The following is a 16,644-nucleotide window of genomic DNA, read 5'->3' on the forward strand; positions in this document are numbered from 1 at the left end:
TCTCTAAAAAGCATTTTATATAACATTTTCTACATCCTCTTGTATTGGTTTATCTCTCCCATTATATAGTTCCACACACTATCAATTGTACAATTATACAATACCTGGCACAAAAATTTATATGCAATATTTTATCTTTTATATTTTGGTGATTTATATGAATAATATAAGTATTTAAATATTTTTCTAAGAATAAGTGCTTCTGATGAGGCAGTATTATACTGCATTTTCTAATTCATATCTAAAATGTCATTATAGTAATAACAAAATTGGCATTATTCCAAGGAAACATGTCATATTCCCATATTTAAATATCTTTATATAAATTATTATATTTATAAAAAATACTGTAAAATATTAGTTTTGACTTTCTCTTTATGACCATATTTCCCCTTCAACATGTATCTATTTTGTTTCATTCTTTATTTCTTTGCTGGCCTATTTGACTTTAGAGAAGTCAGTGTTCTCTCTTGCAAACACATTTCTACCTTTTTCTACTACCTTTTCTAAGTAAATTGTTTTTGCTTTTCGGTCACATCAAGCAGCACTCAAGGGTTCCTCCTGGCTCTACACTCAGAAATTGTTCCTGGCAGACTCGGGGGACCATATGGGATGATGGGATTCAAACATCAGTCCTTCTGCATGCAAGACAAACCCCTTACCTCCATGCTATGTCTTGGGCCCTATGTCTTTTCTAAGTAAATTTCAATAATAACTACCTTTTTTCACAGACACAAATATATATTTATTTTTGATAGTAACACAAAATAGAAATTGTAGAAATTTGCAACAGATAAAACATCTTACCCTATCAAATGTGAGGACAAATGATAAACAAAAATTCCCTCAACAAACATATACTTATAGCCAAAAGGCACATGATAAAACTGTCAACATCAAGGTCATGCAAATTAAAGTGACAATATGATTTCATCTCACACTGAAATTTATTATAAAGAACAAGAACAACTATTGTTGGTGCAGACAAGTAGAGAAAAGGACTCTTATTTGTTGGTAGTAGGGATAAAAACTGCTTTAGCCACTTCGGAAAATAATATGGTTATTCTTGAGAAACTACAAATTATTCTTCCACAAGACCCAAAATACTGTTACCGGGGTTATATTCTAGGAGCCCCAAACCACAATACAGAAAAGGTGTAACAATTATTCACAATAGGTAATATCTGGAAACAACTGTACTTGAGAACAGATTAATGGATAAAGAAAATTTGGTATATTACACAATGGAGTGCTATGAAGCCACTAGGAAAAATGAAGTTATGGAACATAATTATACATGGATGGACATAGAGAATTCCATGCTATGTGAAATGACTCAGAAAGAAAAAAACATATATAGAATGATTGTTCTCAACTGTATTTTATAATTACATAGTATGAAAATAATACCTAAAGAGAATGGATATTTTGTGAGCAAATATAATCTGGATTGAAAACAAATCACTATGAATATGATAGGTATGACCAGACTGTACAAGATCTGAAATGGAGTAGAGTAATTTGTCTGATACCATTCCAGTAATGGTACTGAAAACCATGGCACCTAAAAGGAAAAAAAAAGTAGGGTGTAAAGAGAGATGGAAGAAAATATATCTGGAAAAAGTGGTGGGAAATTAGGGTTGCTTGGAAAATTTGTGGTGTAAAATAAACATTGGTGAAGAAATGGTGTTGAAATACTGTATGGCTGAAACTCAACCAATAATAAAATTTAAAATTTTTAATTCAAAGGAATTTAATAAGCATTAAAACTAACTATATAAGACCTAAACAAAGCAAAAATAAACGAACAAACAATAGTAGCTGAATCTGAGATGGGGATAAGCAGATAGATAAACGTTAGGACAAAATGCAAGGCAACTTTGATTTGAAAGTTAGAAAAGAAAGTAAAAACAAAACATAGGTGAAATTTAATGAACTAAATACACAATGACAAAAATAACCTCTGGGGCTGGAGAAGGAAAGCTAGCAATAAGGCATCTACTTTATGCATGCTAGTGTAGGACTGACCACGGTTCAATCCCCCAGCTTCTCATATGGTCCCCAAGCCAGGAGCAATTTCTTAGTGTATAGCCAGGAGTAACCCCTGAGCACCACTGAGTGTGGCTGAAAAACAAACAAAACAAAAACAAAAAGTAACCTCTGAAAATAAAATTTCAAAAATAACCTCTGAATTACAGGAAAACTGAATGGAGAGAAAAGAGGAAGAATAACAAGTGTTAGAGTTAATTTCAGAACACTTACTTGTACTCTAGGGGGAGGTAGCTGAAGTTGAAAAGTTGAAAAGGCCATAAATAAATTGAAAAAATTACAAGTACACCAACAACAAGCCATATGGTATTAAAATGGCAAAAAGCAAAGCAAAAACAAACTTCTAAAATTAGTAAGGGAGAAGAAAGTTCTTCACCATATGTACTAGGGCATAAAAGTCACAACAGCTCACATATTAGTGGCACAGGCAAGAAAATGTTGAATGGCATATTCTAATTACTGAATAAAAGAAAATTCAACCTATATTTCACTACCCAGTAAAGCTCTCTTTTGATGGGAAGGAATAACAAAAATATTCTCAGACACACAAGAACCAGTGACATTTGAGATGAACAAACTAGCTCTGAATAAATTACTGAGTGGCCACTTAGATAAACAAAACAATCGATTGTAGAGCCAAAAACCCTACATAGTACAATGGCAACATAGACTTTTTCTTTAACATTTTTTTTTATTTTTGGGTCACACCAGCCATGTGCAGGGGTTACTCCTGACTCTGCACTCAGAATTATTTCTGGAAGCCACTGGGGACCATATGGGATGGTGGGATTCAAACACCATTCATCCTGGATCAGCTACTTGCAAGACAAATGTTCTACTACTGTGCTAACTCTCTAGTCCTTATCTTTTAACTTTTTATTTTTATCTTTTTATTTTTATTTTTAACTTTTATTTTTTAACTTTTATTTTTAACTATTATTTTTAACTCTCCCATCAAAAAGGTACAGAGTGGTAAATAGATCAGGAAAAAATATTAAACCATTTGCTATTTACAGTAATCAAAAATAAAATCACAATATAGACAGAAGATCAGAATAATAGGTTGTAGAATGATTATACCAGCCAGTGGAAAACAAATAAAAAGCCTGAAACAATCATATGTATACCACACTAAACTGCATTCAATGTAAAGTAAGTATATATATATATATATATATATATATATATATATATATATATATATATATATATATATATATATATATATATATATATGGATGACAGAAGTTATTAAGAATACACTAGACCAAGAAGTACTAACTTTAATCAAAAATATAGGCAACAAACGTTGGGTAATTAATGCCTATATGGCCTTTGCTCAAAAATATAGAAAATCATATTGATTAGAAAGTAATAGTAGTGAAAAGGTAAACATGCAATTCTCACCACTGGATAGATCCACTGGACAGTATATCAGTAAAGACACAATAGCTCTGAATGAAGAACTAAAATAACTTAGAATAAAGTATTTTTACAGGTTTTCTACCCTAAACATGCTTAATACATGTTTTTATATGGGGCACACTGAACATTTCTAGAATAGGTCAATTTTAGGACAATGTCTAACTTAAATAAATTCAACAATATAAAAATCATACCAGCCATATTATCAGAACACATCATCACAGAAATCAATGCCTACCTACCATAAAACGAAGATATGGAAAAATTCTAACCCCTGGACGATAACAAACATACTCCTAAAAACAGCTAAAGAAGAAATTAAGGAAGTAGCAAAAGGAGTATTTGAGAAAGTTGATAAAAATAAAATAAGTTACCAAATTATTGGACACAGGAAAAGAAGTAATTCAGTGGAAAAATTATAAAATTATGGGTTTATATAAGGAAAGAAGAAAAATATGAAAATAAGAACCATACCTTGAATTTCTGGGGAACAAACAATAAAGGAATTCATAATTCAGTAGAAAAAATAATATGAAGTGCAGAAATCAACAATACATTAACCAAGAAAACAATACAAAGGAAAGTTACAGTAATTCATAATCTGCCCAATAATAAAAATTGTGTTCCAAACGGGTATATGGATGAATTTTATCAAACCTTTAGAGAAAAATCACTGCCACTGATTCTTAACCTCATTTAAAATATTTAATAATCAGGAACCATTTTAGAACCTTCTACAAATATGACAATACTCAGATAACCAAAACTAACATAATATTTAAAGAAAAAATTTTCAGGCCAATATCCTTAATAAAAATCAATATAAAAATCTTCAATCTTAGCAAATTGAATCCAACAGCACATAAAAATTGTCCATGATCAAATTAAATGGAATTCATCACAGGGAGGTATGGATAGTTCAATTGACATAATATTAATGTCAGTAAATTAAAAGATAAAATTAAATGATCATATTACAATATTTAGCAAAGAATTTAACAGTATTCAACACTTATTTATGATACTAAAAAGTTGTTTCTGCTCCAGAGGGAGGGTTTGGGTGGGGGTGGTCACATCCTGGGCTCCCAGCTCTTGAAGGATCTCTTTCCTTCCTGAGAATCTGGAAAGACTGCAGCATGGGGGTTGGTGGCCTCCAAGCCAAAGGCCTCTTTAACCAGGTCGGGGAAGGGTGCAGGGATTGTGTCACCCCAGCACCTTTTCGCTCCCTTTCTCCAGAGCTCCAGGGCTACCCCTGAGCCACATGCTGGGGGGGGGGGCAGCAACAAGGTGGGTCCTGCCTAAGAGTTTAAAGGGTACTCAGTCTCCCCTCATTCCCCATCAAGCTCTGGAGGGTGGCTTTGGGTGGGGGCGGTCACCACCCAGGCTCCCAGTCCTTGAAGGGATCTCTTTCTTCCCTTGGCGCTGGCTTCAGGCAACTTTCCTTCCTACCCCTGTCTATTCTAAAACTGCCCGGGGCCTAACGCCCCCACGGGTACTGTACAGACAATTTCTTGGATATCATTGAGTTTACTCTGTCATATACAAAATGTCTATGTTGTATAGTTTCCTTACCGCCTTGGCTCATCACCCAATGCCCATTTTTAGTCCTTTACTCCCTCACTCCCATTGCCTATTACCTCACACATTTAACATTTTTACTCTTGGTTATCCATGAATACATTATTATCCTTACCTAAACAGCTACCAAAGTGAAAAATATAGACTCTCAGGCTGCAAATAATCCAATACTCTGTTCCTACCTATCTACTCTCAGCAGCCTCCTGTCCTCCACCTTCCTTCACTGTGTAACTGTGGTTGCTACCATACTAGGTTTCTGATGATTTCCCACTCAAAGGCGTTTCCTGATATGGAAATGCTAGTAGTCGAATGACGTAAAAGAGACATGCATATATGTAAATGTATTAGATGTATTCCCTTAACCACTATAAGTCTTATTGAATATTCCCTTATACAGTGACCATTGTGCCCACTGTTTTCTGTTTGCTTGTTTGTTAGTTTGTTTTTCTTTCTGTGTATTTAACACAAATCTGTTTAACAAGGAATTATGCTTTAGAGTTCATGTTAGAACCAAGTTAAGGGGATTGTTGGACTTGATCCTATGGCTCCCTAGAGGAACCGATAATACATTGTGGCATTGTTCCTCTTTTGCATAGGTACATTAAAATGAGAAAATACTACATATGCAAACAAGTTACTATCTAACAGAGATAGGAACACAAATGTTGGAATGCAATTAGGCCTTATACCCTGAACAAGGCATAATGACTTGGCTCAGGCCTTCAATGAATGGGCATTGCCCATACACCCATGAAACATCGACCATCTACGGAAACAGTCACAATTTTCTACAACATCACCAGGAGGCAAACCCCAACCAAGTGAGACCCTACTGCTACCCTGGCATTGACTTGACTTTAAGGAGTGTTCCCTTGACACCCAGATGACTCAGTGACACGAGCAACTTGCTTTCAGGGCAGAATGCTCCACATCTGAGAGTGTGGTGTAACTGGAGGATGCTCCACATCCTGACTTTGATGAAACACAGAAACCAGAATCCTTCTGACACAGAAATCAGTATCTTTAACTATAGAAACTGGACAACAGCAGCAGCTAATGTGTGAGAAAAATAATTTTCACTACAGAAAAAGACTAAGGAGTTCGACAACCTAGTATGCCTGGAGCCCAGAGTTGGTCTTATGCCAGAGAACTTTAGGGATAAGGTTTCTTTGTATTTAGGACAAGGCTTTTTTTTTCTATTTACCCATATTTTTCTGGGCCTATGCAAAAGCCACTTGCCACTCTTACACCATTATTGCTTTATTTTTTTACTCTTATCCTTAAAAATAAAAAAGAACTTAAAAAATTAAACTTTATCTTATAAAAAAAGTTGTTTCTGAAATGGGTATGGAAGGACTAGGAGTTTTGTATTAAAACTATTATATTCTATCAATTAATTCTAGAGTTTAGTGATAAAAATACTGTTATATTTTAGCTATAAATTTAGGTATGATGCCTTATTATTTTTTTTCTTAAGTAGATATTAGTTTTAGAACAGTTTTAACAATGTGCTCTGTTTTAGGTAATGCAGTAGCAGTGCTCAGGGGTTATTCTTGGATCTACACTTATAGATCACTCCTGGCTTTGCAGAATATATGGAGTGATAGAGATTGATTGAACTGGAGCTGGCAGCATACAAAACAAGACCTATAGGGTTATACTATCTTTTTGGCGGTTTTATTATTACAAATACATTTTTCATATATTCTTTGTCTATTTTCTACTACAAAAGCTTATAATGTTTACAACTGTCATAATAAATTAAGGAAGAAATTCTTACATTATAATAAGCTGATGTCAGTACTTTCCTCCAATGTTTGCCAAATTTTCTACATTGTTTCCAGACTTCAATTAAACACAGCACATTATATTTTATTGTTATTTTTCTATATTCTGCAACATGATGTGACTGTCTCTAAGACTTCCTTTATAATATATTCTCACTGGTCTTCCTTCACTAAGCTATTTGCCTCTTAGGAGCAAAAGGTTTGGAGTTTCTGGATGTGTTTGTATCTCCTTTTAGCATCTGGATTATTTCCTGCATTGGCATTTGCTTCCAGACCCGTGTGACTCTCAGTCCGGGACTTGGAGCTGAAACTTCTTTCTCACCTCCTACTCATGCAGAAAATAGTGTGAGCTGTAGTCTCTACAATTGTTTTATAGGATTTGAAATATAAGCAAATATTATGAGAAGAAAGAATAGCAGGATCTATAAGCGCCTTTTTCTCTATAAATATTAGAAAGTTAGACAAATACTTGAAACAACTTTCTTCACATAGTTGATATCAGAGAGTACTGTGGTTTCTTTTATTTTTTGAGGGGCTCATACCTAACTGTTTAAGCTCATGTTCATGGGGTAACTCCCATCACAGCACAAAGATTTATGTTGTGCTAGGGATTAAAATGATAAATAAATAAAATAATTTTAATATTTTATTAGAAATTCTTATAATAAACTGTCATTCAACAAAGATTTGTAAATTTTCTCATGATTAAATTTGACTATATCTTATTAAAAGGGAGACTTCAGATGTCAAGAAAATTTTTTTTTTTTTTTTTTTTTGCCCTAGCCACCACAGGTGTGTGGCCTATGTCAACCTTTTTTTTTTTTTTTTTTTTTTAATTTTTTTTTTATTTAAACACCTTGATTACATACATGATTGTGTTTGGGTTTCAGTCATAAAAGGAACACCACCCATCACCAGTGCAACATTCCCATCACCCAAGTCCCAAATCACACTCCTCCCCACCCAACCCCCGCCTGTACCCTAAACAGGCTCTACATTTCCCTCATACATTCTCAATATTAGGACAGTTCAAAATGTAGTTATTTCTCTAACTAAACTCATCACTCTTTGTGGTGAGCTTCCTGAGGTGAGCTGGAACTTCCAGCTCTTTTCTCTTTTGTGTCTGAAAATTATTATTACAAGGGTGTCTTTCATTTTTCTTAAAACCCATAGATGAGTGAGACCATTCTGCGTTTTTCTCTCTCTCTCTGACTTATTTCACTCAGCATAATAGATTCCATGTACATCCATGTATAGGAAAATTTCATGACTTCATCTCTCCTGACAGCTGCATAATATTCCATTGTGTATATGTACCACAGTTTCTTTAGCCATTCATCTGTTGAAGGGCATCTTGGTTGTTTCCAGAGTCTTGCTATGGTAAATAGAGCTGCAATGAATATAGGTGTAAGGAAGGGGTTTTTGTATTGTATTTTTGTGTTCCTAGGGTATATTCCTAGGAGTGGTATAGCTGGATCGTATGGGAGCTCGATTTCCAGTTTTTGGAGGAATCTCCATATCGCTTTCCATAAAGGTTGAACTAGACAGCATTCCCACCAGCAGTGGATAAGAGTTCCTTTCTCTCCACATCCCCGCCAACACTGTTTATTCTCATTCTTTGTGATGTGTGCCATTCTCTGGGGTGTGAGGTGGTATCTCATCGTTGTTTTGATTTGCATCTCCCTGATGATTAGTGATGTGGAACATTTTTTCATGTGTCTTTTGGCCATGCGTATTTCTTCTTTGTCAAAGTGTCTGTTCATTTCTTCTCCCCATTTTTTGATGGGGTTAGATGTTTTTTTCTTGTAAAGTTCTGTCAGTGCCTTGTATATTTTGGAGATTAGCCCCTTATCTGATGGGTATTGGGTGAATAGTTTCTCCCACTCAGTGGGTGGCTCTTGTATCCTGGGCACTATTTCCTTTGAGGTGCAGAAGCTTCTCAGCTTAATATATTCCCATCTGTTAATCTCTGCTTTCACTTGCTTGGAGAGTGCAGTTTCCTCCTTGAAGATGCCTGTAATGTCCTGTAGTGTTTTGCCTATGTGCTGTTCTATATATCTTATGGTTTTGGGGCTGATATCGAGGTCTTTAATCCATTTGGATTTTACCTTTGTACATGATGTTAGCTGGGGGTCTAAGTTTAATTTTTTGCAAGTGGCTATCCAATTGTGCCAACACCACTTGTTGAAGAGGCTTTCCCTGCTCCATTTAGGATTTCCTGCTCCTTTATCAAAAATTAGATGGTTGTATCTCTGGGGAACATTTTCTGAGTATTCAAGCCTATTCCACTGATCTGAGGACCTATCCTTATTCCAATACCATGCTGTTTTGATAACTGTTGCTTTGTAGTACAGTTTAAAGTTGGGAAAAGTAATTCCTCCCATATTCTTTTTCCCAATGATTGCTTTAGCTATTCGAGGGTGTTTATTGTTCCAAATGAATTTCAAAAGTGTCTGATCCACTTCTTTGAAGAATGTCATGGGTATCTTTAGAGGGATGGCATTAAATCTGTATAATGCCTTGGGGAGTATTGACATTTTGATGATGTTAATCCTGCCAATCCATGAGCAGGGTATGTGTTTCCATTTCCGTGTGTCCTCTCTTATTTCTTGGAGCAGAGTTTTATAGTTTTCTTTGTATAGGTCCTTCACATATTTAGTCAAGTTGATTCCAAGATATTTGAGTTTGTGTGGTACTATTGTGAATGGGGTTGTTTTCTTAATGTCCATTTCTTCTTTATTACTGTTGGTGTATAGAAAGGCCATTGATTTTTGTGTGTTAATTTTGTAGCCTGCCACCTTGCTATATGAGTCTATTGTTTCTAGAAGCTTTTTGATAGAGTCTTTAGGGTTTTCTAAGTAGAGTATCATGTCATCTGCAAACAGTGAGAGCTTGACTTCTTCCTTTCCTATCTGGATTCCCTTGATATCCTTTTCTTGCCTAATCGCTATAGCAAGTACTTCCAGTGCTATGTTGAATAGGAGTGGTGAGAGAGGACAGCCTTGTCTTGTGCCAGAATTTAGAGGGAAGGCTTTCAGTTTTTCTCCATTGAGGATAATATTTGCCACTGGCTTGTGGTAGATGGCCTTCACTATATTGAGAAAGGTTCCCTCCATTCCCATCTTGCTGAGAGTTTTGATCAAGAATGGGTGTTGGACCTTATCAAATGCTTTCTCTGCATCTATTGATATGATCATGTGGTTTTTATTTTTCTTGTTATTGATGTTGTGTATTATGTTGATAGATTTACGGATGTTAAACCAGCCTTGCATTCCTGGGATGAAACCTACTTGATCGTAGTGGATGATCTTCTTAATGAGGCATTGAATCCTATTTGCCAGGATTTTGTTGAGGATCTTTGCATCTGCATTCATCAGTGATATTGGTCTGTAATTTTCTTTTTTGGTAGCGTCTCTGTCTGGTTTAGGTATCAAGGTGATGTTGGCTTCATAAAAGCTATTTGGAAGTGTTTCTGTTTGTTCAATTTCATGAAAGAGTCTTGCCAAGATTGGCAGTAGTTCCTCTTGGAAAGTTTGATAGAATTCATTAGTGAATCCATCTGGACCTGGGCTTTTGTTTTTCGGCAGACATTTGATTACTGTTTTAATTTCATCAATGGTGATGGGGGTGTTTAGATATGCTACATCCTCTTCCTTCAACCATGGAAGATTATAAGAGTCCAAGAATTTATCCATTTCTTCCAGGTTCTCATTTTTAGTGGCGTAGAGTTTTTCAAAGTAGTTTCTGATTACCCTTTGAATCTCTGTCATATCAGTAGTGATCTCTCCTTTTTCATTCCTGATACGAGTTATCAAGTTTCTCTCTCTCTCTTTCTTTGTTAGGTTTGCCAGTGGTCTATCAATCTTGTTTATTTTTTCAAAGAACCAACTTCTGCTTTCGTTGATCTTTCGGATTGTTTTTTGAGTTTCCACTTCGTTGATTTCTGCTCTCAGCTTTGTTATTTCCTTCTGTCTTCCTGTTCTTGGGTCCTTTTGTTGAGCATTTTCTAGTTCTATTAGCTGTGTCATTAAGCTACTCAGGTAAGCTCCTTCTTCCTTCCTGATGTGTGCTTGCAAAGCTATAAATTTTCCTCTCAGTACTGCTTTTGCTGTGTCCCATAAGTTCTGAGAGTTTGTGTCTTTATTGTCATTTGTTTCCAGGAACCTTTTTATTTCCTCCTTGATTTCATCTCGGACCCACTGGTTATTGAGCATGAGGCTGTTTAACTTCCAGGTGTTAAAGTGTTTCTTCTGAGTCCCTTTGGAGTTCACAAATAATTTCAGAGCCTTGTGGTCAGCGAAGGTAGTCTGCAAAATTTCTATCCTCTTGATCTTATGGAGGTATGTTTTATGTGCCAGCATGTAGTCTATCCTGGAGAATGTCCCATGTACATTGGAGAAGAATGTGTATCCAGGTTTCTGGGGATGGAGTGTCCTATATATATCCACTAGGCCTCTTTCTTCCATTTCTCTCCTCAAGTCTAGTATATTCTTGTTGGGTTTCAGTCTGGTTGACCTGTCCAGTGTTGACAAAGCCGTGTTTAGGTCCCCCACAATTATTGTGTTGTTGTTGATATTATTTTTCAGATTTGTCAGCAGTTGTATTAAATATTTTGCTGGCCCCTCATTCGGTGCATATATGTTTAGGAGAGTGAATTCTTCCTGCTCTACGTACCCCTTGATTAATATAAAATGTCCGTCTTTGTCCCTTACAACCTTCCTGAGTATAAAGTTTGCATTATCTGATATTAGTATGGCCACTCCAGCTTTTTTATGGGTGTTGTTTGCTTGGATAACTTTTCTCCAGCCTTTTATTTTGAGTCTATGTTTGTTCTGACTATTCAGGTGCGTTTCTTGTAGGCAGCAGAAGGTTGGATTGAGTTTTTTGATCCATTTAGCCACTCTGTGTCTCTTAACTGGTGCATTTAGTCCATTGACGTTGAGAGAAAGAATTGTCCTGGGATTTAACGCCATCTTTATTTCAAAATTTGGTGTGTCTTTTGGGTAGTCTTGTCTTAGATTAGGTCTTTCAGTTTTTCTCTTAAGACTGGTTTTGTGTCTGTGAAGTTTCTGAGCTGTTTTTTGTCTGTGAAACCATGTATTCTTCCATCAAACCGGAAAGTGAGTTTTGCTGGGTATAGTATTCTGGGTGAAGCATTCATTTCATTCAGTCTTGTCACAATATCCCACCACTGCTTTCTGGCATTGAGCGTTTCTGGTGACAGGTCTGCTGTAAATCTCAGGGAAGCTTGCTTGAACATGATTTCCCCTTTTGATCTTGCTGTTTTCAGAATTCTGTCTCTATCTGTGGGATTTGTCATTGTGACTAGGATGTGTCTTGGGGTGGTTTTTCTGGGGTCTCTTTTGGTTGGTACTCTTCGGGCATGCAGGATTTGATCACATATATTCTTTAGCTCTGGAAGTTTCTCTTTAATGATGTTCTTGACCATTGATTCTTCCTGGAAATTTTCTTCCTGGGTCTCTGGGACTCCAATGATTCTTAAGTTGTTTCTGTTGATCTTATCATAGACTTCTATTTTCGTCTGTTCCCATTCTTTGACTAATTTTTCCATTGTCTGCTCATTTGCTTTAAGTTTTTTGTCCAATCTCTCCTGCTGTATGGAATTGTTATGTATCTCATCTTCCACAGCACCAAGTCTATTCTCAGCTTCTGATACCCTGTCCCAGAGCTTATCCATTTTGTCATTCACTTCGTTTACTGAGTTTTTCAGGCCTGTTAGTTGACATGTTATTTCAGTTTGGAGTTTTGTCATTTCTGCCTTCATATTTTCTTGGTTCTTATTAGTGTTCTGTTCAACTCGATCCATGGTTTCTTGGAGTCTGTTGAGCACCTTCCATATTGCTAGTCTAAAGTCCTTATCTGAGAGGTTGATTAGTTGTTCAGTCATTATCTGGTCCTCAGAATTGTCATCTTCATTCTCTATGTCTGATGCTGGCCTGCGCTGTTTCCCCATTGTCACATTTGTATTGTGGGTTTTTCTACGTGTTGTAGTGGTATTCATTGTCTATATGATGTAGGCAGCACACTCCTCTGGCTCCTCCCTTTCTGGATGGGCTGACTTGCCTCTAAGGGAGGGGAGTCCTTCGTGGATGAAGCCTCACACTGGGTCAAATCTTAGGCCCGAGCATGTAACAGAGAAGACAGTCCAGAGAGAAATGTTTGCTTCTGTGATATAGCGCCGTTCTTAGTGTGATTTTTCCTTCTTGTTGCAATGGAGTTCTTTCCTTAGAAAGAGTGCACGGCCGCGTAGCGAAGCGGAGCGGCCGTGCTCCTCTGAGCCTCTTTTTGCCCCACTCGCAAGAGTTTCACGCAAGAGGACAGTAGACAGACATAGACAGGTCACACTCACAGTCTTTCACAGCTGAGCCCCACTGGGCCGGTGTACTTTCGCGGATTTTCCCCGCCTGGTGTCACACACAGGGAGCCAGCTTTTGCAAAGGATAGCCGGTTTTTATGCTCTGAAGTCCCTCCCTGAAAATGGCGTCTGGGCGAGCGAGGTTTCTGGAGGCTCTTTTTGCCCCACTCGCAAGAGTTTCACGCAAGAGGACAGTAGACAGACATAGACAGGTCACACTCACAGTCTTTCACAGCTGAGCCCCACTGGGCCGGTGTACTTTCGCGGATTTTCCCCGCCTGGTGTCACACACAGGGAGCCAGCTTTTGCAAAGGATAGCCGGCTTTTATGCTCTGAAGTCCCTCCCTGAAAATGGCGTCTGGGCAAGCGAGGTTTCTGGAGGCTCTTTTTGCCCCACTCGCAAGAGTTTCACGCAAGAGGACAGTAGACAGACATAGACAGGTCACACTCACAGTCTTTCACAGCTGAGCCCCACTGGGCCGGTGTACTTTCGCGGATTTTCCCCGCCTGGTGTCACACACAGGGAGCCAGCTTTTGCAAAGGATAGCCGGTTTTTATGCTCTCCTATGTCAACCTTTTAAGCATTCGCCCTGCATCTTATCTCCTGTTAGCCATCTTCCCTTTGGGCTCCATGCGGCCCAAAGATCCAAAAGCCAGGAAGCCAAGCCGGGCCAAGAGAGAAACGGCAAAAGGGCAAAAAGAGATGTCAAGAAAATTTTATAAGTATTAAGATTATATACTATACTGTTATTTATATTGTTTGGTTATTTAACCTAGATAACAGTTGTTAGTATTTTCTACTTTAAAATGATAGTTCCTTAATTGCCAGAGCAATAGAATAACACACTTTCATCAATATAGTGTCTGTTTCCTCCTTCCTCTACTCTTTCCATTTCCCCAATCACTTTCTCTTTTCTTTATATATACAAATTAGACACTTATAAAATATATCTTACAGTAAAATGAGCCATTCTCTAAAAGAATTTTAAGTTAGTAACAGTAAAAATATCTCATTATGGTGCTGGAGATATAATACAGCAGGTGAGGCATGCAAAGTGCACAAACTCACCTAAGTTCTATTCTCACCATCCAATTTGGTTCCCTGAATACACTAGGCATGATTCTTGAGTGTAGGAGAGACAGGAGGAACTGGTGAGCACTACTATGTGTGGCCAAAACAAACATAAGTAATTAAAAATATTCTGATGACTAAGTATGCTCATATGATCATTTTTATTGAAATGATATTCTTAATCTTTCTATTGATAGTGTAAATGATATTACTTGTATCTGACCTTTGGTAGTCTAAATAAAGGAAAGTGACATAATTACTCTGGAGCTATATATTTTAAATTTCATTTTACTTAAACATCATGGCTACAAAGTTGTTTATTATTGAGTTTCAGTCTTTTTTCTTCTTTTGCTCATTCTCTCTCTTACTATTTTTTTCTTTTATAAAATGTGATTTTCTTCAAACCAATTATTATCCAGAGAGGTTAGTTCCAACTATCATTGCTGTAGTATTCACTTTTCTGTTCTAAATTCATGTCACCCCTTCAGTTACATGATGACTTGACACAGGCATACTTATTTCCTCATATAAGAAACACATTCTGATTGGGCTATCTGAATTTTAGCTATTATCCATTCTAAGTCTAATTTAGCAAAGTCAGGTGCTGAGAGTTACTCAAACTGGAATCACCTTTTAAGATGTTCAATAATTTATATTGTCTATAAGTAGAGATTTCCAGAGTAGGCTAGATCCAATTTATAACTCATATTAATTTTTAAAAGTCATTTAAAGATCATTCTCATAGTTTAACTCATTGTGGCATGACCAAGTTCTCATTTATTAAAGTTATTTAATAAATTTATTAAATAAAAAGATATCAAATGGGGTGTTCCTTCTGAATTTTATCAAGAGCAAAGTCCTGCCTGAGTCAATTGTTCTTTTAAAACTGTAATAGCTTGAATCTGCTTATTCATTTGGGTGGCTATCAGGATATTATCCATGTAATGGATATTATGAGTATGAGGGTACTGGTTTCTTATTGGCTGTAAGTCAGGGGTCTCAAACTCGTGGCCTGCGGGCTGTTTGCGGCCCTCCGTACAACATTTTGTGGCCCTGACCTAGAGGAATATTTTTTGTTTTGTTTTGTTTTAGTTGTTTGGGTCACACACCCCCAATGTTCAAGGCTTACTATTGACTTTGCACTCAAGGATCACCCCAACTTTGCCCTAAGGTAAAACCCTCCATTGGTATCTGGCTCTAGATTATAAAAGTAAACATTTTCTTATCTCTTTCAGCTAAATAAAACTGTTACTTAATGAAACTGTTATTTAAATTAGTTACCATAATTTTCTGTTCTTTAGGGATATTTGCCAGTAAGAGCAGGTTGAATAATTGTATTCACTTTTCTCAAATCAGTCAGCATTCTACATTTTCTTTTATTACATAGTGGGGGAGATCCAAGGTTCAATATATGCCTTTTTAGCTCTCTTTGTTCATGAATAGTTTTAGAATTTTAGTTTTTCTTTATCCAGGGGCCAATCTTCCATCATGTTATCAACTCTTTCTATTCATTTTTTAAAAGACCTTTTTCACTTCATACATAGTAAGTGTAGCAACTAAGCAATATGGATTGATTCACACTCTTTATTACTATCATTTTTTATAATTTCTCCTATATAGTCATTATCAAAAATTCCATTGAAGTTTTGAACACCTTTACTAGTAAAACTACTTCTACTTATAATAATCCTATTATGCTGCATCCTCCTTAGTTTCTTCTATAGGAGGAGTCAGTAGAACAGTATTTCTGCTAAATAAATCTATAGATACACTTCCTACCATTGTAGGAGAAAGCTCTGAAATTCCCTAGCAGGGAAGTTTACATGGGAATGTATTGCATAATTCAGGGGAAGGTTCACAGTATTATTTAAGGGAGGACCCTTAGTAAGACCCCTGGTCACATTTCTTTGTTCAAAACTCTGTCCATTTTTGTCAGATTTAGAATGGCAGTGATTATATATCTGTGCTTGTCTCTGGCACACTGAGGAAAGTTTCTGGGCTGCTGGTCCTGGATGTTTTGATTTCTGGAACAGAAGCTTTATTAGCATGTTTTTATGTTTCCATATTTAAAACAATTCCAAGATATTTTCCCTCCCTCTCCATCCTACCTGAGCATTCCTTCAAGGTCTGAGATATCATCTGCACTTTTTTTGTATAACCCTGAACTATGACATTACAAATTTTAATATAACCTTTTAACATTCCTTCTACTGATTTCACTGCTCTTAAAGCTCTTTGACAACTGTGTTAGCATTGTTCAAAGATAACATATGCAGCAGCAGGTCTCTGACTCCATTAGTGGTTCTAGTCTTTGTCAGGTTACTTTTAAATAGGACAATGAATTTGACATAAAGCTC

This window comes from Suncus etruscus, chromosome 7, assembly GCF_024139225.1.
Source record: "Suncus etruscus isolate mSunEtr1 chromosome 7, mSunEtr1.pri.cur, whole genome shotgun sequence".
Lineage (NCBI taxonomy): Eukaryota > Metazoa > Chordata > Mammalia > Eulipotyphla > Soricidae > Suncus > Suncus etruscus.